This window comes from Dermacentor albipictus, chromosome 1 (genome assembly GCF_038994185.2).
Source record: "Dermacentor albipictus isolate Rhodes 1998 colony chromosome 1, USDA_Dalb.pri_finalv2, whole genome shotgun sequence".
NCBI lineage: Eukaryota > Metazoa > Arthropoda > Arachnida > Ixodida > Ixodidae > Dermacentor > Dermacentor albipictus.
Window position 1 is genome coordinate 196,741,272 of NC_091821.1, and position 26,866 is coordinate 196,768,137.

At 47.8% G+C, this 26,866-nt stretch overlaps 1 protein-coding gene across 1 annotated transcript in view; it reads right to left on the reverse strand.

Annotated features, from left to right (window-relative positions):
* Positions 1-26,866, reverse strand: part of LOC135903126 (hemicentin-2-like) — a 578,389-nt gene that overhangs the window by 125,489 nt on the left and 426,034 nt on the right. Inside the window, exon 15 of the transcript XR_011511029.1 lies at positions 15,374-15,865. The gene's annotated coding sequence lies outside the window, so the exon portion shown is untranslated. The remainder of the gene's footprint in view (positions 1-15,373; positions 15,866-26,866) is intronic.

Below are 26,866 nucleotides of genomic sequence, written 5' to 3' on the forward strand. Positions count from 1 at the left end.
ACGAAAAGAATGCGCCCAGAGAAAGAGGCATGCGACCCCCGTTCCAATATCCAACATCCAATTGGAATGTCAAGATTCCCCTCCTTTCAACGTGGGCTTTGCCCTGGCGAGAGCATGGCGTGGATCCAGAGATTGCGCCAAGCCGTGTGAATGCCCGGCCGGCGCGATATTGAAGCTCCACAAGCAGCGCGTGTCGTCGTGAGCAAAATTTCCCTCAGGAGGTTCCGGGCGCGCGGTCGGCGCAGTTGCCTCGTCACGGGCGCCCTTCAACGCCAGTGCGTTGCATACGCGCGCATGCCAGCCGCTCCGATGACAGCAGGCCCCGGCGCTCGTTGGTGCCCAAGACGAACGGTCCGGGGGCCAAGCGCGTGCCCACCGCCGCCGACGAAAGGGAAAGCAACGAATTACCCCGACCCGGGATGCACAGGAAGCAGGCGCCTTTTATCTCTGTCCATTCCCAGCCCTTTTGCATTTCTTTTCTTTCCCGCGGTTCCTGCAGTTCGTTGCAATCCTAGTGACCCAGTCTGATTTGCGCTCGCCATTCGCTGGCCTTCTGTTTAGTTTTACTTTTATTAAGTCCAGTCAGCGGTGCTCCTGTTTGCAGCCGCCTGGAACCTGACTTTTGTTAGCGCCTGCTTTCGAGCTTTCTGTTCATTGCGAGCGGCGCCTCGGTTACGAGGATGCGGAAGATGCGCATGCTGTCTTTTTCCTCGGCACGTATGTGTGCACTGCGTGCGCTTGCTTCCCTTGGCTTCATGCATCCCATTCTCCTCTGTCGTAATGCAGGCTGCGTCAAGGGCAGAAATTACGGGGCCACGTTTATCTTGCGTGAGATGCAAGGCTTCAGTTGTCTCATACACCGTGCTTCTTTTGATTTATGGAAGGACAGATCTCTTTACAGTCATGAAACAGATCTCTCCCTGGTCATGAAAGATGAATTAGATGTTATATATATGTATGTATAAAACGCCAAACGCACATCTAATTCATCTTTCATAACATCTAATTCTTCAGAAACGCGAACGTGGCCGGTGCTTCTCGCGCGCATATACTTGCGCAAGGCAAGCGCGATTTCGGCTTCCCTTACGTTGAGACGGGTCTTCTCATTCCCCCTTCTCTGTCTATCTGGTCTCGTTTCACTCCGCGTCACATAATGCTATAGCGCGCCCCGCCCTGAGCGACATCGCAGTGCGGCAGCCATCGCAGATTTCATTGAATTATCGGGAAATTTTCTGAGGCCTCTCCTGGACGACCGTGGCCGACGAGGAAACCCGCAATTTTCGTCCAGTCTCAGAAGCCAGGCGTCCCTATTACACGCGGGAAAAAGGGGAGTCGGCGCGCGAAAACGGTGGAAATCCAGCAGTGCGTACACACACGGTGCCGTGGCTTCTGGCGCCGAGAGAGCGCCGCGGCAAGCCCGGCGCGAAGGGGGTTGCACCGGTGGCGGCGGCACGCCGGTTATCTGACCCTGGCGCAGTTTAATGCCGCAAACGCCGGATGCACGTATACGCCTGCGTACACTCAGCCACCCACCCGTTCACCCTTTGTCGCGGATGCTTCCACCACCTCCGGACAAACAGCCGATTATCCGCGCATGCTCTGGGATCCGTGCAAAATTGCCGCGTCGCTGCTCGTCGGGCCATAAAGACAAAAAGGAAAAGTACAGGAAGGTTAGGTTGGCTGCCTTGCACCGCTTTCGCGGGGACGCAGGCTTAATCAATCTCTGTCAAGCTTCAGGTGAGTTTTGTTCAGCTGCCTTCTTTTAAGCGCACTCCGGCTCCGCACCGATCTCCGAGACCTTTCTCCCAAGACCTCAAGCCTTCTCATTTTATCTATGGCCAACTCTATATATCCGGCCCAGGCATTCTTCCCACCCACACGTGATGTGACCTTCCGTTTTTCATGTGGTTCTTTTCTTTTTTCGAGTGCGCTCTCCTTCAAGCCATGCCTCCAGCTTGTTTCATCACAAAGTTCTCGTCTCGCCTAGAACCGTGCGTGGCGCCACGCGTGAGTGCACGGAACACGGTGCACTGTCAAGCAGGTGAAATCGGAGAATTTTTTTTAAAGCAAGTAGTAGCAACGACTGGCTTAAAAAAGAAAGGGCGAACGGGGAAAATAAATAGAGTCTGAAGGTTCACTCAGAAAGCCGCTTCTCTAAGTTCACCCCATTCCCCTTCCACTTTTCCCCCTCTTCTTGTCTGTTAATGCAAGGAAGCACCGATGGTCGGATCGACCACCGGTGCTTACTACCAGGTCCTAGGCTGCCGGTAGGTGTTCATCCATGAAAGAGGCGGGTCGGCTAGTCACCGTATGTTGTTCTGTCTTGCTGACAAAACTGCGATGCCCCCCCCCCCCCCCTCTCGTGGAATTAACTTCAAGAAAGAAAAAAAGGAGGGTGTCATTAGCATTAACTCAGATTGCTGCAAGAGAGCTAAGCCTCTACTCGAAACTTCCAAGAGATAGCGAAAGGAACCCGGTTGTATATTGTGAATGGCTGGTGGCGTTCAAGCCTGCAACACGTGTAATGAGGAAGACGTGGGCCCAGCTCCCGCTTGCGGCAAGTTGTCTTTCCGTCCACTTCCATTTACATTTTCTTTATTATTTCTGCACTTCAATTAGAAAGAAACATTTAATTTCCCTATGATTTCTTTGGCTTCATGGCTGGTTGGCTTCGTGTGGTGGTAAATAACAATAAGCCGAGCCTTCTTCGCACTCATTAACATGCGAAGTATGCCGAACACGTGTTGAGAGGAGAACAACTTAAACGGAGCGGCTGGTTTCGCGTGTTCTCAGGGTGGAATAGCAGTTCTTTGGAGCGTTGAGAGAAGAATTTAGCCGCTAGTCAGGAGCTTTTGTTTCCAGAGTATCATAGCTTACCAGGTCTCACCCCTGGTCTTACCAAGAGAAGAAAGTGATACAAAGAAGGGGTATGGGCGAAATGCCTTGAGTGTACTGGAAAGGGTTGTGGGCTATTGTAGGAACCTACAGGGATGCATGAATGTCTTGTCTCTTGTGCGACTTTCTTTCTTTTTGTCATCGCAGGTTGCCAGATGCTTGTAACGAGAGACGTTAACTGACGTGAACACTTTTCTTAACCGCAGCTCTTTGTGGCTCCGCTCTTGGAGGCTTCGCTCTTTATTTGTCACTTCTCAGGAAATACGTACACATCTGTTAGACTGCTCAGAAAGAAGCGGTTGATGTGCGTGGGTGTGTTGGCCCGGAGTAACAGGGATTCCGAATTGCGTGATATAATTACCAAAAAAAAAAAAAAAACGCCCGGGTTGCGCTTCAGCGGCCGCGGTGCCCTAGCGGCTCAGGTGAGTGTCACTAGTTGGACTCCCAACTGCTGCGCTGCACTTCCACGGAAGAGAAACTTGCAATCGCCCACGCGGTGAAATTTGGGTGCAATGAAAACGGCTGTAGATATATAATATGTATCGAGCAGCTTTATCATGCTGGATACATGCTACATGAAAGTGTTTTTCCGAGCGTGAAAGAAGCCCGCGAATATACGGAAAGTGTTTAGGCCAGCCGCACGGCAATTTTGCGAGTATTTGCGGGCTTGTTTCCAGCTCGGAAAAACACTTTTATGTGGCACGTATTGAGCAACAAAAAGCTGTATCGGGAGTTGTTCATGCTGCTCTGCAATTTTTTCGTTGACACTTTTAATCTAATCATAATTTGAGAAGTTGATTAACTAATTAAGACTAATTATGTAATTAGGCGGGATGAAAAAGATAACGTGAGTATCTCCAAGCCACGGCAAACAACATTTTCTGGTTCTGTCCAGCTACGTGGTATTTGCATATCTTTAATGATTGGTTCAAGTTACGTGGTGCACCCTGTATACAGAATGATCATTTATGTTTTATACAATTTTAAAGAATCGCCTGTGGCAGGTAGCATAATTCTTGTCCTTGAGATGAATTATTTGAAGAGGCACACATTACTACCATGAGAAATTGAAACACACGCACACACACACGCACACTTTTTCTTAGCACTGAGTCTAGACCGGTTCTAGCGCCATGGAACACTTGGTGTCCCGATGCTTTTGTTACGTTTCTTTCTCTCTTAATACGATAACCGCTATCAGACTTGGGCACGTAAAAAAAACGGAAAGCAATCGACTACAATTACAATTACTTCATTAAAAATGTAAATGATTACTGTGACCAATTAACGAGCAATGAACGTAATTGAGGAATCCCTAAAAAGAAACCCTTACTTACCCCTTACCTGCCTCTCAACAAAAATTAACATTGCACAAATACAGTAAATAAAACGAGCTAACCTGGCTATTTCAGCGCTTCCTTTGCAGCCCTTTACATGTTGTTTATCTTCACTTACAATTGCTTTTCAAAATTGTCGTCGGTCATCATCTTTCATTTTCTTGTGAAGACACCAGCAGGGACCCTGAAACTCGCTCGATGTGCACGCTGGAGGGAATGGTGGTGTAGTGACTTACGAACACTTTGCGCTCAATATTGTGGTTGCTTAGGGCCTGATACTGGCGTCTGGGTTCTTTATGAAACGCAGAACTTCATTGTTGCTGGGTCTCGGAGAAGGTGCTTCCAGTAGAGCTAATGAAAAGCCTAGCAAACCAGATTTTCCCGTCTGGTTAACCTCCCTGCCTTTCCCCTTTCCTCTGTCTCTCTCTATATTTAAAGAAGTCGTCCATATTTATAGGTGATATCCTGGCATCAATGTCCAAGGTTGCTACCGCTTTAGAGCCGTAGCAGCGCCGGCTCAATTCATCGTCCAACGTCTGGTGAAACGTTAAGCGTAGTAAACGAATACTCTTCGATTATCCTGTCCCGGACTGTCCGCAACCCATCGGCGGCTTCCGTTCTGGCTAGGCCTGACAGAAGGACACGTCACAGTCACGCGATCCAGCTGTCGAGGACTGTTGAAGGTTTGCTCGAAAGCACCGGGACCGGAAGTCCTTCTCATGGCTACCATCGTCTGGTCTTAGCTAACTCCTCTACCCAGCGAATTCATTAGCGTGGCCTCCAAGATGGTGCATTCTTGAAGGCCACGTCTCCCACACAATCATAAAGTTTGCACAGTGGAACCCCTTCCTGAGCGCATATAATGTGTCCGCAAAATGTAGTTTACGTGGTGCTCTCGCTCTTCGTGCCGCTTAACCGTTGTACTTAAGCTAGCTCATTGCCTGCAGAATTTAAGCGGAATTACCTCATGAACGTAAGCAACATCATGATCTTGCCACGCCGCTGTTCACGCAGAAAGCGCCCGCCAATATCCTCAAAGGTCGTGGGACCGTCTATGAAACGCCCGACGGGTATCTAGGACAGAGCGCGTGTGCACCGTGTACAAATCCTGCGCGTCAAAACGCAAACGTTTGAACTTTGCAGCAGACGGGATAATCAACGAAGCTCCGATTATGTACCAACCCAGCTACCAGCGTGAGATAGCCACATGTGGTATGATATATGCATCCTTGCCCACCAGCTTCACTCACCTGAAAAGCGAAATCCACCTCTTTACTACACCTACATAGCAATGAGCATGACAGATTTAGCGAAACTCACAAAGAAAAGCAAGCTTGTGCGCCTGGTCGCTGTGCTAGTCTCTTGAAGAAACATGAAGACTAAAGCTGCATCATTTTACGGCTCATGAAAAGCTCGCATGATGGCACACAAAGCCCCGATGTAACAGACACGATAGCCGAGTGCACAATATTTGCCGTCTGGAACGCGCGAAGTACGCAGAACCACTTGGCATCTTTCATAACATGCTGCAAACGCCGCACGCATCTTTTTCAGAATGCCGTCACCTGCTAGCTGCTCGCGCTGGTCCGAGAAAAGATCCGCGGACGGTCATCCGACTTCCGGTCCGCAAAAAACGAGCGCCGTCACGTAAAATAAAGATTAATAATATCACATAAAAAACATTGATGCTAAAATTACGGGAGACGCCCAAATGATTGCTGCGCATTTTAATGATTACTTCGGGAGTGTATTCTCTTACCTAGATGAATTCGAACGATGCAATACCAATAGGTCTTTCTTACGCGATAGTACGATTTCCCGAGAAGGTGTTTTGGAAATGCTCTTTAATATCAACGTTAGGAAATCTGCAGGCGCTGATAAGCTTCCGAATGCGTTTTTACGAAAGTATGCGGAACAGATATGTGTATTCTTAACAGATTTTTTTCGAATTATTCTTTCATTCAGCAGAGATATCATCAGACTGGCATAAGGCAAGAGTTGTCCCAGTTCATAAAAAGGCGATCACCATAGAGTGTCAAATTGTCGTCCTGTTTCTATTACAAGCACATGCAGCAAATTATTAGAGCGCATTGTCGCAGGCTTTATTCGTCAGTACTTGACATATCACAATGTTCTGTCTCAACTACAGCATGAGTTCAGAAAGGGATGATCGACTTCAACTCAGCTTGTGTCAGTTGTTCATGAAATCTCTGAAGTACTTGACTCATCCGGACAAGTTGACATGCTCTTTTTAGGTTTTAGTAAAGCGTTCAATAAGGTACCCCACGGAAAAATAATCTACAAGCTCGAGTGCATTGGTCTTCCTTCAAATATTATATCATGGATTAAAGCCTATCTCCGACATAGGCAGCAGTTCGTAGAAATTAATAAATGTTCCTCAAGTGTCCGTCAGGTAACTTCGGACGTACCGCAAGGCAGCGTATTAGGACCACTTGTATTTTTTATCTATATTAATGATATAATAGACGAAATCCCCGACGATGTGCATGCTAATTTATTTGCGGATGATTGCATCATATTTAAAAAAATAGCTTCACGAAACGATCACGCATACTTGCAGAAGTCAGTTATTGCAATTTCCGATTGGTGTAAACATTGGGCATAGAATTAAATGTACATAAAACAGTCTTGCTGCGAGTAACGCGAAAACAAGGAACCTAGTATATTTTCTTATGTTCTAAACGCCACAAAAATACCTGATGTTGAAAAATGCAAATACGTAGGCGTCACAATCACTAACATATTCTCCTGGTCAGACCATATTTCCCTTACATGTTCAGCAGCTTTGCGTAAATTATGATTCTTGAAAAGGAATCTTAGAAAGGCACCGGCGAGCACCAAAATTTTAGCATATAACACATTCGTGCGATCGAAACTTGAATACGCGGCAGTTGTTGGGGCTCCTCATACCAAAGAGGACATCATGAATTTGGAACGTGTACAAAGAAAGGCCGTTAGATTTATGTTTGGAAAATATAAAAGAGAGGATTCCCCGTCCTTACTAATGCTTAGAAATAAGATCAGTTCTCTAGAACACAGGCGCAAAGTTAGTCGTCTCCAATTTTTACATAGCATCATAAATGGAAAAATGGGTCTTCAAATGCCTCATTATGTAACGCCTCTTAACGCACGAAAAACAAGACATAGACACAACTTTTCTCTTACGCCATTATTTGATAAAGTAAATCTCACATGAATAGTTTTTATCTGCGTACTACAAACGAAGGGAATTCCCTCCCTGTTGATGTACTACAATCAGGGAACTTCGCAAATGAGTTGGAAAGCTATTTGTCACATAAATTAACACAACCATAAGCAGTATTTCTAACTATATTTCTCGTTTTTCTATGTGAAAGTTCCTGTACGTTGTCATGTTTAGCACCCGATTGTTGTTTGGCACAGCGTTTTTCCATCCACATATAACTTAAAATGTGCGGTTCTTTTTGTTGTGGTTACTGTGCTAAGGCAAGCATTTTGATTTTGGTAACGTGGCTATGGGCTGCATCCTTTTCATGCACTGCTTATATATATATATTATCTTTCCTGCATTGTCATTACTTTGGCAACTGTATTGCCCCTCCTGAATGGGCCAGTACATTAGCCTGCAGTATGAATAAATAAATAAACAAACAAACTAATAAATAAATAAATAAATAAATAAATGCTGGCAGCTCTCGGACTGGTAGGCGGAGCTTCCGAAGCTGTCCGAGTACAATCGAATGTGGCACTGCCGTCCCAAAAAGTCCAGCGCTGTCAGGGACTGATGACCGACGAAGCCCACTGCGCGCCCGAGTTTGCCTGCCTGAACACGCACGCGCGCGAGGCGAGGCGGCTGCTGCGTGGCACGACCGCGGGCGTTCTACTGCACTTCCCGTCGAATTCAAGTGCACAAAGCTAAGTCGCCAGTTACAGCTTTATCTCAGCTAATGAAGTAACTGGTTACATATAATCGGCTACTGAAAAAAAGAAAGCAATTGAGCAACAGTGAGCCTTAGCGAGTAAAAGAGATGTCGATCAATTACAAGACTACGAAAATTGTTATTGATTACAAGAAATTAATTACGTGTATTTAGTTACGTAGGAGTTTGACCGCTACGTGCACTTTTCTGTGTGGCGTTATTTTTCGAGACAAAGCGAAGCGATCCTTACTCGCTTTTTTAATTTTTTTTTCTGGGCTCTCCAGCACTCCAGCAAAGACATAATAGCACTGCTCATTCTTTAGCTGGTCTTCTTGTAGCCCCTAGGTGGTATAAACTCTCGCAAAAAAAAAGTTTTGATGCGTGAATGTGAGATTTTTTTTTTAATTAGTAACATATGCCTCAATGCGCAGTTCGTTCGCAATTTGTAAGGAAACTGTTTTCAGTCTCCGCAGCGCCTTACTCTCGTATAGTTATCTAGAAAACCTTCATTGTTATAGCGCATTTACTTTTTCCATGGAATTACAAGGATTCAATAACTCACCATCCTAGTTCGAGGCCGTTTATTCCATTGTGGGTACACGCCAATTTAAAGGGGGGGGGGAAGGAAAAAAGAAAGAACGAACGAACAAGAAAGCGAGTGATTATTTTTAAAGTTTTCTTATCCAGACGCTTCACGCATTAGCAGAATAAGAAGGCGAAAAAAAAAAACGATGGGAGCGGGGTTAAAAAAGTAAAAAAAAATGCGACGTCGGGTGTGCAGCTTGGGCAGCCGTAACGGCGGTTTGGGTTCGTGCGCAAACAACCGCACACAAAGACGTGGGAATCGACGGCCAAATGAATGTTCCTCTAATTAACCTGTCTGGAGCGGTTACAATTTCCGGTCTGGGATGTAAGACCAACACAAAATTCGAGACCAGGTTTTATCGGCAGCTGTTAAAAATCTCGCGACCGCCAGAAAGGCCCGATCGCAGCGAAGGCTGCGATAATGGAAGCCTGCGTTCAATTTGCTGAGCTTTTCAAAAACGCGAAGGGAAAACGGTCAAAACTCTCTTTCACACAGGTGCGCTGCATTTTTTTTTTCTATAGCGGCATAACCGATCGTAAATCTGTGCACGTCATTTTGTCGCTCATTTGTGCATGGCTGTGCAAAAGGACGTGTTTTGAGCGCTAGGTTAAGCTCAAGTCCTCCACGAGGAACCCTCCTCAGTCTGAATTTACTCAGAAGTTGTAATAATAATACAAAAAGCAAAACTGAAATCTGGTTACTTATATGACTCAGCACTGCAGGGTGTGAGATCGCTGACATGACGCGTCAGTGGGGCGGCGCGCAATTTGTAGCAGTGCGCGCCGTGTGATCTCGGAGGCCATGGCGCGACACTGGCGTTTCGGGCGCTCTACAATTATGGTGCAACGCGCGAGGTCACAGGAAAGGCAGTGACTACAGTGACGGGGCCCGGCACTTTAACATCTGCACTACAGTGACGGGGCCCGGTACTTTAACATCCACACTACGGTGACGGGGCCCGTCGCTTTAACAACAACACTACACCGACGGGGCCGTCACTATATGTCGGTATTGGGGGCGAGGTCGACTTACGGAGTCGCCATCTGTCGGAAGCGCCTCATATGCGTCGGCGTTAAATAAAGGTTAAATAAACATACTACGCGGCAGCCCTCCTGAACAATTTTGCAGGTACTCTCGAAATGGCAGTATTTTACCTTTAAAATAATCATGTTGGACAAACAGAAAGCACATAATGGTTTACAAACGCTATCTCTTTGCCTACTACGTACAGTAAACTGGGACTGCGAGCGGTCGCCGCAATCGATTCCACCGAACCGGTTTGCGTGAAACGTAAGCAATCGCCGAGAAAACTATGTGAAATATGTTCTTATAGTGGGATGGCTGTCTGTGTAAATAAATGTAGCATAACAGAATGAAGCTGCAATGCAGCGATCGCACGGGTTCGCGGTGACAGACTTCGCGTCTGCATGCATGCATGTTTCGCTGCGCGTCTGCGCGCAATGTTTCGCTTTCGCTCCGAGCACGTTTTCGCACCGTGCCGTGAGCTTTATGCCGCAGCATATGAGCATTTGACAGTACGCAAGCTACCATTGTTGCATGGACACTATCGGAGCTGTTCAAAAATAATTTCGTTATAGCTAGGGTCTTCGACGCCTACAGCGACTTGTGATGTTCCGTCGCGATGATTCAGTCTTAATTTTCTTTTTCTTTTCTTCTAAAGTCTTGGAAGCTTCAATATCATTATTTCTCAAATTTCATCGAACTGCATGTTTATCGGTCTTCTAAGCGAGCAATTACCCGCTGCTTCTTTTTCTTAATTCAGTAGAATATTGATTGTCAGGTGCTCACAAGCAGGAACATGGGCCGTGACTTTTTAAATGCGTTTTTACCGTTCCCCTTCCATTAGAGTGAACTTTCTTTCTTTATTATAATCATCATACGTGTTACAGTGCATACGCAAAAGATTGTACATTCGTGGACAAGTACCCATTGCGGTCGTTCGATCCGTATGTGTGCAATCAATGTATTCGATTACTGCACGGAAGTTGATGACATCGTGAAATTCACGTGGTGTTGTGGACAGTACTGGAATAAAATACCGCGGTCCGTAAAGTGCTTGGCATCCCCATAGGCGCCAGCACCGAGAAGCTCATGCAGCTGGGGGTCCACAACACTTTCGATGAGGTTGGGTCACAGAAGTTAGTCACCTGGACTTTAACCCGTCAGGGAAAGGCGGTGCGTGCTCGACGCGTGGTCGCGGGAGGCCGTCACGGTCTCGCCGTTCCCGCGCAACGTGCACCCGCAACGCAATGTAGGCACACGCCGGGCCCGGGCCGCACTTCTCGGATCCGTCGCCGACGAACCACGATCGGTCGCGTTCGTCGACGTCGCCCAATACGGTTCGTCCGACCGGTTCGCGGCGGCCGTGGTGGATCACAGGGGCAACCTAATGCCGCGTCCGTGCGGGGCAGGTGTCCGGATTGCGGAGATCCATTCTGCACTTTAGAACACATGCTCTGGCGGTGTCCCTCGTTACGGGACCACGGTCATCTCACCACGGAAGAAGAGTGGGAGGAGGCGGTCAGGCACGGCCTGCCCGTCCCAACGTCGGAACGGCTCGCGGCGGCCCCCTCCCTCATAAGGGGGTTTCGGAGTCGCTCCTCAGGACCTTAATAAACTTCACTGCCTGCCGTGAAGTGCTCGAAGTTGTTTGCATAGAATGTTTGAAAGAAGTGCGGCCATTGACGTCGCTACAGTGTCGACGTAAAGTGCCGGTCCCGTCTGTGGTTAAGGAGACGGGCCCCGTCACTGTAGTGTGTATGTTAAAGTGCCGGGCCCCGTCACTGTAGTACAGATGTTAAAGTGCCGGGCCCCGTCACTGTAGTGCACGATTATGTTAAAGTACCGGGCCCCGTCACTGTAGTACAGATCTTAAAGTGCCGGGCCCCGTCACTGTAGTCACTACCATTCAGTAAACGGCAGGTAGTGACTACAGTGACGGGGCCCGGCACTTTAACATCTGCACTACAGTGACGGGGCCCGGTACTTTAACATCTGCACTACAGTGACGGGGCCCGGTACTTTAACATCTGCACTACAGTGACGGGGCCCGGTACTTTAACAACCACACTACGGTGACGGGGCCCGTCGCTTTAACAACAACACTACACCGACGGGGCCGTCACTGTAACCAGAGTCCTTCCATGTTTTTTGGAAGGACTCTGCTATAACGATGTCGGTATTGGGGGCGAGGACGACTTACGGAGTCGCCATCTGTCAGAAGCGCCTCACATGCATCGGCGTTAAATAAAGGTTAAATAAACATACTACGCGGCAGCCCTCCTGAACAATTTTGCAAGTACTCTCGACATGGCAGTATTTTACCTTTAAAATAATCATGTTGGACAAACAGAAAGCACAGAATGGTTTACAAACGCTATCTCTTTGCCTACTACGTACAGTAAGCTGGGACACTGCGAGCGGTCGCCGCAATCGATTCCACCGAACCGGTTTGCGCGAAACGTAAGCAATCGCTGAGAAAACTATTTGAAATATGTTCTTATAGTGGGATGGCTGTCTGTGTAACTAAATGTAGCATAACAGAATGAAGCTGCAATGCAGCGATCGCACGGGTTCGCGGTGACCGACTTCGCGTCTGCATGCATGTCATCGCGCAATGTTTCGCTTTTGCTCCGAGCACGTTTTCGCACCGTGCCGTGAGCTTTATGCCGCACCATATGAGCATTTGACAGTACGCAAGCAACCATTGTTGCATGGACACTATGGGAGCTGTTCAAAAATAATTTCGTTATAGCTAGGGTCTTCGATGTCTACAGCGACTTATGATGTTCCGTCGCGATGATTCAGTCTTAATTTTCTTTTCCTTTTCTTCTAAAGCCTTGGAAGCTTCAATATCATTATTTCTCAAATTTCATCGAACTGCATGTTTATCGGTCTTCTAAGCGAGCAATTACCCGCTGCTTCTTTTTCTTAATTCAGTAGAATATTCATTGTCTGGTGCTACACAAGCAGGAACATGTGCCGGGCCTTTTTTAATGTGTTTTTACCGTTCCCCTTCCATTAGAGTGAACTTTCTTTCTTTATTATAATGATCATAGGCAGTGGCGTAGCTAGGTCGTCTGGCATCCGGGGCCCATAGGTATTCTGTCACCCCCCCCCCCCCCCCCCCACCTGGCTGTAGTCGAGGAAGGCGAGGATATAAACAAGTTCCGGGTGTCTTCAGACGTATATGACACCCGCCCACTGGCCCCTTGCACCCGGGGCCCACGGCCCCCCGGCCCCCCCTGTTGCTACGCCACTGATCATAGGTGTTACAGTGCATACGCAAAAGATTGTACATTCGTGGACAAATACCCATTGCGGTCGTTCGATCCGTATGTGTGCAATTAATGTATTCCATTACTGCACGGAAGTTGCTGACATCGTGAAATTCACGTGGTGTTGTGGACAGTACTGGAATAAAATACTGCGGTCCGTGAAGTGCTTGGCATCCCCATAGGCGCCAGCACCGAGTAGCTCATGCAGCTGGGGGTCCACAACACCTTCGATGAGGTTGGGTCACAGAAGTTAGCCCAGGTTGTCAGGCTCGCTTCCTCGCCTGCGGGGAGGCGGATCCTGGAGGCGCTGGACTTTAACCCGTCAGGGAAAGGCGGTGCGTGCTCGACGCGTGGTCGCGGGAGGCCGTCACGGTGTCGCCGTTCCCGCGCAACGTGCACCCGCAACGCTATGTAGGCACACGCCGGGCCCGAGCGGCCGCACTTCTCGGATCTGTCGCCGACGATCCACGTTCGTCGACGTCGCCCAATACGGTTCGTCCGACCGGTTCGCGGCGGCCGTGGTGGATCACAGGGGCAACCTAACGCCGCGTCCGTGCGGGGCAGGTGTCCGGATTGCGGAGATCCATTCTGCACTTTAGAACACATGCTCTGGCGGTGTCCCTCGTTAATACGGGACCACGGTCATCTCACCACGAAAGAAGAGTGAGAGGAGGCGGTCAGGCACGGCCTGCCCGTCCCAACGTCGGAACGGCTCGCGGCGGCCCCCTCCCTCATAAGGGGAGTTCGGAGTCGCTCCTCAGGACCTTAATAAAGTTCACTGCCTGCCGTGAAGTGCTTGAAGTTGTTTGCATAGAATGTTTTAAAGAAGTGCGGCCATTGACGTCGCTACAGTGTTGACGTAAAGTGCCCGTCCCGTCTGTGGTTAAGGAGACGGGCCCCGTCACTGCAGGGCTGAGGTTAAAGCGCCGGGCCCCGTCACTGTAGTGTATATGCTAAAGTGCCGGGCCCCGTCACTGTAGTACAGATGTTAAAGTGCCGGGCCCCGTCACTGTAGTCACTGCCCACAGGAAATTGTGCAGCGCTGTGTTTGCCAATATTTTGTCGGCCGCAATAGAAGAGTTAATAGACAGTTTTAGCATGTCGTTGCGACTGTTTACGTGGATGCACGTTTAAAGCGGTAATGGCCCCACTATAGACGCACGTTTACCATGAGATTGTCGGTAAAGCGTTCCGCATGACCAACACCATTGGTTGTAGCGCCATCTGGTATATAGAAATGAAAGCACTTTCATGGCAACGGTGACGTCGTTGTAAATCCTGGCTATAATGAACTATAGCCCTAACATCGTCGGAACAGACAGTTGATTACAATAATGACAAAAAACAACACCAATATTTTGTCCTGAAAGAGAGATGAGACTGCGAAAGCTGATTTTATAATTATTTATGTTTTGCTGTGACGACGAAGAGCAAGTAACCAGGATAAATTTAGATCCAAGCGGGGGCCCTGGGCGCCACCATTTTGTTAGGCTATAGCTAGTCAAGCCACGTAAAGCCCGCAACGTTAAATTCAAAAGTTAGAATGCGTCCTTAATCCGCAGCGCTGTTCATATCGTCCTGAGCATGTGCATTGCCGACCCTCTATCTTAAACCCTACGCAAGTGATTTGCGTGCGGTATACTAAATCTCTCATATGTTCTTTTACGCACGCGTATACGCACCTTTGCCAGAGGGTTGTGGCTTGCGAACATAATTGAAATGGAGGTTTATCCTTTTCACCTATCAGAGCTATCAGCCTAACGTGGTGAATTGAGCGCGCGTTGGTACATATTTGAAAAGGCGGCAGCGCAAAAAGACCCGGACGGAGACGAGACGACAAGGACGAGCGCTGATCCCTCTCGTCTCTGTCCGTGTCTTTCTTACGCTGCCCCAACGGTTATTAAAAAGCGCAATTAATTTCTCACTTAATTCACGAATTCCTAAAGTTCTTTTGAACTATTATAGTAACAGCTTCTAAGTAATTACGCTGGTTTCTGCTAGCAGAAAAAGCCGGCAATACTCAATGATTTCTGAGGGGAACAAATTCATTTAAAAGTTTATCGTTGGCGATATTCCCTGGCCATCCTACGCAATGCAGCTTCGTGTGGCTCGGTGACACTCAGTCCCATCGAAAAGGTCAAAACTGCATTCTGTACACGTGGATGCGAGTTAACGTCATTCTGGCATCAACCTGCCTGTGGAAAGTTACAAAGTAAGCGAGTTACTCCCCATTTGCCACTTTGCTCGATTTCTCTTCGTTTCGCAAGAGATCGCACTTGTGCAGTTTAGCCATCGAGTTGGTGTGTACACAGAATAACATGCCACGTGCTCACTCACCCGAGCGTTACGCCCCAGAGGCCAGCTCCAGCGTGATGAAGCACGTCTGCTGAATCTGCTCCGGGCTGAGGCCTCGGAGCCACGTGGCGGACGCCGGCAGCCAAAGGCAACGAGCGCCTTGCGAGCTGCGTGCCGACACCGTCTGTCACGTCAGTCTCGGCGGAGGCCGCTGCTGGGGTCCCGAGAGCGCTCGCGGCTTCCGCAAGGGGAAGCCGACCAGTCCGTTTTCGCCAGTCCGCGGTTGTTTTGTGCACACACGCGGAGTCCATCACAGTCGCGGGGTTGCGGGGGCGGCTCCTCGAGCTGGCCGCGTGGGGCCAGCGCGCGAGGCGCTCGCCGGTGAAGAGCACGGCGGCGTCCACCGGGATCACGACCAAAGTTTTCATACACTTCTCTTCCCTCCGCTCTTGCTTGCGTTATTCGTCTCATTTTTTTTGTTTTTTTATTTACACGCAGTGGCGAATTCAGGTTCATTGATACTCGGCAGAATTCCTGCGGGAAAGACGATGCAGAAAGGAACAGAGCACAGCATAAGTAAAGCAGCGTAGTACCCATTGCCTCTTCTTAACTGATACTCCGTGATACTTTCTCTCGCTCTCTCGCTTCTAGCACGTGTGTACGGCAAAATCCCGGGTGTGGTTAAGAGACCGCAGTTTTACTGCTCGGGCTTTTCACGGGCGCTCATCTCTGATTCCCGTGTACCGTTACTGCTGCAAACATTATTAATCCGGTGTATTCTTTGGGTACTTGAGGCACTTAGCGGAGGCCAACTATCTATCTCTCTGTGTATGTTTGTATCCATCCGTTTTCCAGCCTACCTGGGTCGCTAGGTAGTCCGTGGTAGAATGGGTAGCGCATCGAGCTGCTGTACCGAGAGAACATGGTTCAAAAGCAACCATCGGACCAACTTTGGCCACTCCAATGCTGAGCGAAATTGAACTTCTGTCCCACGAGGGTGGTTCCTCATGGACAGCAACCCGACGCTTTAGCGAGCTTCGCCGTGAATGCACTAGTTATGTGCCGCTTTTCTATGAACCTCTCGCGGACTTGGGTCACTGAATGTGTGCCACTGAGTATGCGGCAAGTGAGGGAACATTTCTCAGCCTTCGCAGGCACCGGCGCACCACATTTCTCGCTGGCAGCGCCACTAAACGGAGCAGCGTGTCCAGAAAAAAGCGTGGGAGAGACGCGTGAGCATGGCGTGCACATAGCGGGAAGAATAAATAAAAGGAAAATGGTGCATCGTGGAGTTTCGCTCAATAGTTTGGGAACTTTGGCGAAGAAGTGAACAAAATACTGCAACCTGAGAATGAAAAGAGGAACAATAAGCCGTTTTCCGTGTTCCAAGATGCACATTTCGAACAAATGCATTGTTGTTAGGGCAGGAAAACGCCGAATGGAAGAGAAAAAAAAGCGCCTTCGAACGGCAGCCATGATTTAAAAAAAGAATTGCGACAAAACCCATCTCACGATGACTGTTGACGGTAATGCGTTAGCATTGAATCAATACTGCGGCACAACGTGTTGCCACTGTCGAAACAAGTTATGTAGGAGGCATGTGCTTCAGCACGACTTCGCTTTCGTGCTTTCCTAAAAACACTCCGCACCATCATACTCCCAGCCGCCACGGTTGCTTAGTGGCTATCGCGTTGGGCTGCTAAGCGCGAGGTCGCGGGAAGGAATCCCGGCCACGGCGGCCGCATTTCGATGGAGCGAAATGCGAAAACACTCGCGTACTTAGAGTTAGGTGCACGTTAGAGAACCCCAGCTGGTCCAAATTTCCAGAGTCCCCCACTACGACGTGATAATGAGATCGTGGTTTTGGCACATAAAATTCCATAATTTAATTATTTTTAATCAACCTCCGCCGCCACGGAGCCTGCGCGTGGCCTCTGAAATGCATGGCGCGCCGGTACGCGCGAACGCTGAAAAACGCGTCATGCGGCAGCTGGGCTCCTCTCTCGCACTTCTTTCTGGATACGGTGCGCCATCTAGTGGCGCTGCCAAGAAGTTCGTGCGTGGCCTCCGAGGCGGGAAGCGTGGCGCGCCGGCGAAAGCTGAGGATTGTTGCTGCGCTCGCCGCACACTCAGTGGCACATACTGAGTGACCCAAGTTGCGGAGAGGTTTATTGAAGAGCGGCACGTACCCAGTGCATCCATGTCGCAGCTCGCTAAAGCGCTGGAGTGAAAGGCCTTCGTTGAAAGCGGAACATACCCAGTAGAATTGTGACGAAGCCTTCAAATGCGTCGGGTTGCTGTCCTTCAGGAGCCCTTGTCTCGCGGGTTCGATTCCGCTCGGCATCAGATAAATTTAGAGGTTATTTTTCGTCATTATAAAACGGAACATTCACAGTGACACATACCTAGTTATCCAATTTGGCGTCAATGGCTGATACCCTCGTAAGCATTCATGCTCCCATAAGCAAGCAAAAAGAAAAAGATGCAATGGCTCATAGACCTGTTAGGTAGAGTCTACAAGCACTGAGCAAAGTGAAGCAAACAGTGCTTGAATTCTTTCTAATCCCGCATAGAACATGCAGAACAGCCCGTCGAAAACTGTCATCATTAATGGCTCATACCCCCGTGAGCAAGCAAGAACTGCAATGACTCATAGTTCCGTAAGGTTCATGGTTATTCACTTTGCGTGAATTAGCTGCGATGACACTACTCCTGTTGTCGTCGTCGGTGATATCAATGCGGATGTGTCGGTACCGAAAAGGGAGTGGTTTACGCGTTCCCTGTTGCAGACATATCCCTTGTGATGCCACACCGATTCGGCCCAACCGACCACCCAGCGGCATACATGCATCGATTTTACATTATCGAAGAATATGATTGCAGCTGCGAGTGAAGTCACCACCGATCAAGACAATAAATGAGTGTGCGTACCTTTCGTCACGATGACCACCGATTAAGACCATAAATAAGTTCGTACTTTTGTTCAAAATTATGTGTCACCTTCGTGTCATGTGCTAAACAGCTTCACTGGTCAGCCACCTTCACAGAGCGGAATGGCTCATGATTTTTTCGAAGAGCGGTGCCTAACCAGTCTCGCATCTACAGTGGCCCATGCCGGTGTGAAAAGAGGTGTTGAAGAGCGGCGCTTATGTAGACATTGCCGCATACTCTGTGACCCAAGTTGGTCCGACGATTGGTTTCGAACTCTGTTCCCTCAGCACAACAGTCCCATGCGTTACCCATTCGACCATGAACTGCCATGAACTTTCCAGCCACGTTCCTGCCGCTGTCTGTCGTCTGCCGCTTTGTCTACATGTCAGTTTCTCGATTTTTTCCCTTTTAGAAGTTTTCTGGCTTTCTCCTAGAATAACCATGTACCAACTAGCCCAACAAGCCACTCTTATGTACCCAGTGAACCAGGTAGGCTGGAAGATGGCTGGATACAAGCGTACATAGACAGAGAGATAGTTTGCCCCGGAAAATGCGTGAAGTTCCCTAAGAATGCTAACGCCTTAAAACGAGAAAGATGTAGGCAACGTGTCAGAAGATATCTCCCACGAGCATTTTGATGTCAAAAAAGGAAATGTAGTACAAGTCAAGCGACAGGGATTCACTATATTCTGAAGATTTTGACCATGCCTTGGGTGAACTGGTTTCGTGCAGAAAAACTACCTCGAGAATATGAACTGGCTTAACATAAGCTATGTATTTTTAGAGGAGAATGCGATAGACTTGCTGCGAGCGACAATGCAGCCAAAAAGCGAGAGAGTCTAGAAAACTTTCACCATGTATCATTGGCGTTTCTCGCCGTTTGGCTCTAAAATCTTAAGCGAGACGTGGGGTCACTGCAAGATTTTGGTTGCTGGTAGGTGTTCATTGACAACGACGCACTTATAAGAACTGATACGGTTTTACCATCTGGGATTCTGTATTGCATCTGCGGCGTACAATGCTTACACGGGCGCGTTTGCGTTCCGCTCCACGGGAACGGGGCCGCCTTTGCCGGAAGTCCAACCAGCTACAAAAGGACTTCTTCTTGGGCAAGTTGGTGCTTAGATTTCCTAGGTATACTTTGTGGCGCAAAATACATTTCTGGAAAAGGGACAGAAGAAAGCGAGACAGTGAAGCGCCAACACTTTGTGGCGTATTTTGCGCCACAAAGTATACCTAGGAAATCCAACCAGCTACCTTGGGCTAAACTGCAGAATGCCAAGCTGCCACGACGCCTAAATATAATATCACACCGCAAGCCGCTCCTTTACGTCGGGTACGAACGTGATACACGTATTTTTATGTTTCTCGCGTGAGAAAGGAGTAACCGGCGAACACTTGGTGCCAACGTCTCCATATAAAAGAAAAAGTTCTTCAGAACCAACGTAAATGTTCGAATCTATGTAAAGCGAAGCTTTAGTCAACCGGTGTGTATTAAATCTCAGGCAAACACTCGGCGGATATCTGCCTGATTGGGAACAACTGAAACAAAGAACCAAGAAACTCCAACCAAACTTTAATTTAATTTAATACAGCCGACGTCTTGGAGCCTTACCGGCTCCTTCTTCAGGGGTGAGATGGCGTGAGGCATAGGAGTGCTTATATGCGTTTCTATAAGGTCCTGACAGGCACGCGGACACTTTTCGTAGTCCTTGAGAGTTAACGGCTGGAAGTGTTAGTGAGAAACGATTGATGTTACCCGATATCTTTTGGATGTGCCAGGATTCCAAAAGAAGCTGTCGGCGGTTTTTTTTTCTCTGAGATGACGGCGGCGTCTGGGCTAACCTGGTAGTGAGAAAGCTCGCAGTGGTCTGCCACAGCACTACGTCCCTTGTTTAGGTGGCGAAGGTCACTCTTGAGTTGACGAATTCTATACAACTAACAGCGATGCGCACAATTGTGTTGAATTTTGATGAGGATCGCTATAGGGCTTTGTTGGTACCGTATATCGTATTTTGTTGTAGCGCAAGCTGAACAAGGACAACAGAAAGGCACATCTGACACACACAGCGCGGCTGAGCGCTGTGTGGGTCAGATGTGCCTTTCTGTTGTCCTTGTTCAGCTTGCGCTACAACAAAATGAGATGTGTTGAATTTAATCATATAGGCAGCGTGAAACCTCGTGAAATGTTTATGTTTATCCCCCACAAAAGCCACAACTTTAATCCCATGCAACATTTATGTTCCAGCCCTTAACCATTCACAAACTATGCCGAAATGCAAGCACTGAATCAGGAGGATGCACAGTGGGATGCGTCAGGGGCATTACGAGGACGATGGCGATGTCTGATGCTTGCCGAAGGAAGAATGGAGGCGACAGGTGTATGCACAGAGAAGTACGACACGTATATGTAACCACATTAAAGGATTCTTTACCTCGGGTGTCACTAGATACATGCTCATTCTGGAGGTTTAGCAAAGAATGCGAAAGTGTGACATACTGAACGGTTAAATAAAAGAAAATCAAGTAAATCAAAGAAGCTGTTTAAGTTAATGTGCTATTCCCTTAAGATGTCGGTGGACATTGCAGATACCTGTGGGCCAATATAACATCTTCTGGTTTTATGTGGGAATTCATCTTTTTATTACGCAGAACAGGTGTGCGCTTACTTACTGACACTACTTTGTCGGTCAGCATACAGGAATTATATAAACCTGTGTACTTAAATTTGAGTGCACGTTAAAGAACCCACTGCATTAAAGCCATGCATTAAAGTCCTCCACTACGGTGTGCCTCATAATCAGATTGTGGTTTTGGCACGCAAAACCCCAGAATTTTTTTTTTAGAATTATGCAAGCCTGTTTGCTGGTACATTATTTGGCACACATATAACTTTTGCGCATATATACAAAAATATATCTATCGAAATATACTGACTGAGACAGCAGCCGCCGCAGCAGCAGCAGAAACCCAGAAGGATAGATAAGAAGGCTTCACTTTAAAAAAAGATGGAGATGATTAAGCATCGTCTTCTGAAGGTTCCGCTGCTAACATGTTTATTACCAACGGAATATCGGAGCATTTAAGAATAGGCTATCGTTAATTTATATGGCACGCTAGAAAGGAGCGTATTTAATTTTGCTGTAGCTCTCTAAAAAAAAAAAGAAAACAGAAAGAAAGAAAATCCCAAAAAGAATATAAATAAAGAAAGAACTCACTTCATTCAGTCACTTCAACCGATATGCGGCTTCCTTTATTCGGTATGGTGGCCTGAATGACCACCAGGGCGAGCATGACGAAGAAGGAAGAATCTACTGCACGACTATTCCATTCGGTTTATTTACCAACACCTAAGAAATACAGATGGAAATACTGCGCATAAAAACTACACTTGCGCAGCTTTATGAGTCCCTGGCGATTACATTTTGGTAGCAGCAGGATATGACACATCAACGCTTGCCGTAAGAGAAAGAAAAAGGAAAACAGAAATTGGTTTAAGGTAACAAGGAATTTTTGTATTTAACTATACACTAGAATCTTGGTAAGCGGAAATCGCTAAAACGGAACTGCCGGTTACACGCAACAACAAGCTCTCAGCTCTTTTGTTTTGTATTTGAGTAGCGTAAAACATGCCGCTTGATGCGCGGCATATGCCGAGCATCCAGGCGGTTTCCGTTACGTGTTAAATAGCGACGCCGCCGCAGGCGATTTCTTTGGCTGCTGTAACCAATTCATGTCGCTCAGAGTGAAGCAACTTCAAACAGTGCCAATTCCACCCTCGATGTTTGCGCCAACGAAGGCGGCAATGAAGTGAGAGAAGTGCCGGAAAATGACCTGCGAAACAACCTGATATTATTCGGCTATCGGAGCGCGGCCGACTTCCGTTCAAGTTGACGGAAGATGCACGTTTGTGCGTGCGTAGCCCTGCTTTCGTCTATCTGTAGTTAAGCACGACGATGATCGAAGTACAGACAAGGTGCAGATCGACTGACCAGGTAGCATGCAAGCACAAGTGTGGGTAGCAACGCATTTGAGAATCCTTTTTTCCTCATGCTGTTCTTTTTACTGCCACTTGGAGAATTATGAGGTTACGTCATTTCTGGCGGCTCCGCTATTTTGGACTTCCTTTTATTCGGACTTGTGGGCGGTCCCTGTTTGGTCCGAATTATCAGTCGGCAACTGTACTGGTTTCAGAATAAAGCCTGAAGGGCTAAGCACCTCGTAGTCTTGATTCTTTATTTTTTTAACTAGCTGATACACTCATTTGTTAATACTCATCATTTCTGGCAACATTATTAGGAGGGTGTATGACATATAGTGCTGCAACCCTGCAGATACTTTTCGGTAAACGAAACCCCTGTTTATCGAAACGTATCTCTTCTGTCCTTTGAGGTGTTGTTCAACGAGATCGTACTGTATATAAAAGAAGCACTAATACAGTAACCTTAGTCTAGCCATGACGTTCCCTGTAAAGATCAGAACGGCTGAGAGTGTGTAATAACATGATGGAAAACGCTTATAAACTTTATCTATCCAGTGCCAGGAACTGGCCTTCCTAAAATATGAATAACAAAATGCAAGACATCCGGATAACGAAGAAGTTAGGAGCGAAATGTTTTTATCTCTCTTATTCGCCGATGCGATTGTTTCTTAAACCATTAAGCGTTTAATCAGCGGTTAAGAAACCCAATTAATGATGCATTCATACGCATGCACTGAACATGTCTGCTGGCCGCTTTTTCTTTTTTCCACCACGGAAGAATGAAAGAGGAGATGCTGCAAGAAAATAAGCCTGAGATAACTGCAATCACGCGCAATCCCTCCCCTCTCCTCCTCCCCGTACGGTAGCGCGGTGTAGCAAACCGCATTTTTTGTTCTGGTTGACCCCTCTGCCCTTTCTGGATTCTTTCTTTCAACTTTCTCTCTCTCTCTCCCCAAAGAAAAAGAAAACAAACCTTACGTTATTTCATGCACCTCCTCAGCTCCCTGCTGATCTGAATCCCAGTTTGGGTTTGAAGCGGCGTTTCTTTCGTTTCAAAGCGGCCAGCAGCGCGCACAATCGATTTCGTTTCTAATAAAAAAAAAAAAAAGAGCTAATGATTTCCTTAAAGCCCTACTACCGGCAGTACCTCTTTGTACAAAACCAGACAGCAAAAGCACCATGGTATGCGCACACTATTCATAAAGGTGGCAGATATTAATGATTTTGGAGTAAAAGAACAAGAACGAACGAGCTAAGACTCCTGACACTATTTTCATTTACATATTAGGCACCCAGCCTTGTACCACCTCCCATACCTCCTATTATTCACCACAAACATGCGGGAGAAAAAGGGTGAACGACGGTGGCGCAGAAGTAAAATGCATATATATCTGATTTTTTGACCGCTTGTCTCTTTCTTTACTTTTAACTTTTCCACGATATACATTTAGCGGCAAATCTGGAAGGCAATTTCGTATGCGGCCAATCAACCGGGCCCACTCCAGCCTTATCAAGAGATCGTATTAATTCCACTGACGGTACCACACTGTGAGGATATTTTGGTAGTTGAGAGAACAGCAACGAAAGAAAAGGAGGCTTAGACGAAAGAGAAACATGGAGTGGGAAGACGGAGGTCAGCGAAACGAGGCAGCGTGCACCGCTAATGCACGTTTCCGCGGGACGTACGTCACGCAAATGTGTGTCGCTGCAGTAAAATACACAGCCGAACACTTATTTTTTTATTCTCTCTTATCTGGGCTAAGCGCAGTGGACATAGCGAAGCCAGAAACGAGGATAGAAGCGTGACCTCTGTAATGACATGCACGCCCAAGAACATAGAGGGGTGCGCTATTCTCGGCAACAGATTTAGTTAAAACCGCGGTATCTGCAGACTATTTGTCTTCCTACGGGCCCAGGAGCGTGAGGCGTCTGAGCTCATCCAACGCAAGAGATTCGCCGAGAAAGCGAATATGTAAATAAACTCGTAAGCTCCACGACAATGGATTAACGCGCGTAATTGCAGAGAAGACTATATAGAGAACTGAGGCGGGCTGTTGAAATTGAGTCGCTTTCGTACGTGGTTCTGTAGCATGCCAGGCGATTATACCACAGTTATGCAAGCCTCATCACTCAAGCTATACAAGAAAAGCAACGTAGGTGGTATACAGGTAGTGTAGTGAGCCGACGTCATGTGGCAATGTAAATGTAGAAAGATAAGGACATGTATACTGCTCTGTGTTATACTTGTTTTTAAGTGTGTTATCCCGCCTCAGCTCCAACGCTCTACTGTATCCATATTCTCCGGTTATATCCAATGTAGAAACACAATGAATTAATGAGTTGAATGTATAATTACACGAAAAAGCGGGCCTTGTTATCTACGTCTGCCAAAAATTCGAATGGGCTCAGAAAATATGCTTGCTCCTCTGTGCATCTTGGTACACGCTGCGGTGGCTTAGCAGCTATGGTGTGGCGCTGCTAAGCACGAGGTCACGGGATCAAATCCGGGCCACGGCTGCCGCACTTCGATGAGGGCGAAATGCAAGAACACCCGTGTCCCGTGCACTGGGGGCACGTTAAAGATCCGCTGGTGGTCAAAATTAATCAGGAGTTCCCACTATGGCGTGCCTCATAATCAAATTACGGTTTTGTCACGTAAAACCCCAGAATTCAATTCATAATGGATCTCTATCTAGGCCTTCTTGCCATCCAAAGGCCTAAATATTATATACGGTGGTTCGCTTGCTCCCTTATGCAAAGTCAAGCGTCGTGAGTTGCAACGTTAGCAAAAATTCGTATCGGTGCCTAAGCCTCGCTGATGGCCAATCGCCCTTCGCACGCATATTCCTGTTGCCAAATGGGGCATAACAAATTAATGGGGTTCAGGAGAAGGCTAAAATTTCTCCTTGAGTAACTGAAGGAGCCATGCGAAAAGTGAAAAGAGAAAAAAAGGAAAAAAAGAAACGACAGACACCTACAGCTTTTTTCATGCTTAAGGCATTTACTGCGCCAAGAACTTAACGGCAAGACAGGACGACGACAGTGCCACAATGACGACAACGGTAAAGACGCTGGCAAGACGACGACGACGACGGAACAAAGACAACCACGCGATGACTCCTTTTCTTGCGCCAACATATTTTTATCATGCTAATAAAAAGAAATGAATGACCATGACGATGACAACGACACTTTGACAAACGAACTGCGTTTAGTTTGTCCAGATGTGTCTCATAGTCTGTCATTGAAAGCGGAATTGTCCTTGTTTTTCTCCCCCCCCCCCTCCCCACGTGTTGTTGTACGGTAGATGTGTGTTGTAACGTTTCTTGCCGAATAGACAACTTATATAGCCCAGAAAGCTGACCGTCAATAGCGATATAGAAGAATCATTGAAGGAAGGCATAAAGGTCGGCCTGAGCTAGCGCACACTGCCACTCTACACATGGGGGGGGGGGGGGGGGGGTGTGAGGTGATGGAGACGTAAAGGTGTGATGAGGGATGATGATGATGATGCTGCTGCTGCTGATGATGATGAAGAAGAAGAAGAGAATGATGATGATATAAAATCGCGATGCACAATGGGGAGGGCAAATTGATGATGCTGATGATTATCGAGATAGCTGAAAAATGTCATTCAGAAATGTCACCCGGCTTCCAGAGCTTGGCTCAGGTAACTAGTGCTGGTGTGCGGGCTTCTACTGCGTGAGCAGCACCGGTGCCAAGAAAAGTCTTTAGAGTGTGTCGAGAGCTGCGATAAGCGGCTCCCGTACGGCGAGGTCCTGCAAGGCGGTTCTAGCGGCCTGAAGTTTGGAGACCGCAGAGAATCACTCGCATTGATTGTAGCAGGTACATCAGCATCTTCTCAATGCTTTCTTTGTCATTATATTGAGCTCCTTCCTTGCCTATATTGACACCGGTTTTACTAGCCCTAGCATCCGCTTCTTAACGTAGAGGAACGCTACTGTGTTTGTACCAGCCAGTTGCGACGAATATCTGCTCTGTGCTCCCAACGACCTTCAATTCGCAGTAAGCGCGGTTACCGTCCTCGATACCGACTCAGGTAGAGGTGGCTCCTGCGCCCCACCATGCAGTTCTAAAGTAGCTAGTCTTATGAGCTGCTAGCGTGGGTAGTGACCTTCCAGTCTCTCATGCGCCACCGCAAGGAATCGCTTCATTATGTTAACAATGCGTCCCCCTCGGACAGACCTGCGGCGTCACTGAGGCGAGACACGTTTGGCGGATCGAGTGTTGGTTGTTGGTTCACTGTCGCCTTCATGGACCAATGGGAGCAAGAAACTCTCGGAAAAAGGTGTTGTACGGCGTTTCCTCGATGACTCCGGTAACCGCCACGGTCGTTTGACAGGCGCTCCAGCCAACTGCTGGGTCATCGCGGGAATCAAGACGCGCCAGCTTGAGTCAAGCGTTACAGTCGCTGTCTACGAAGCTCCCCTCCTTGCTGTGTGTTCAGTGAACAAAGGGGCGGGAGTGATTGTGTGAACCCTCGCCCTCAACGGCTTTAGACGCTCCGATTGGATGAAGGTGGGGCGGCATACTTCCCTGGCGTACGGATCTAGGGAGGACGGAGGATGTTTCACCATTTTTTTCGGCTCCTCAGGGTGCTT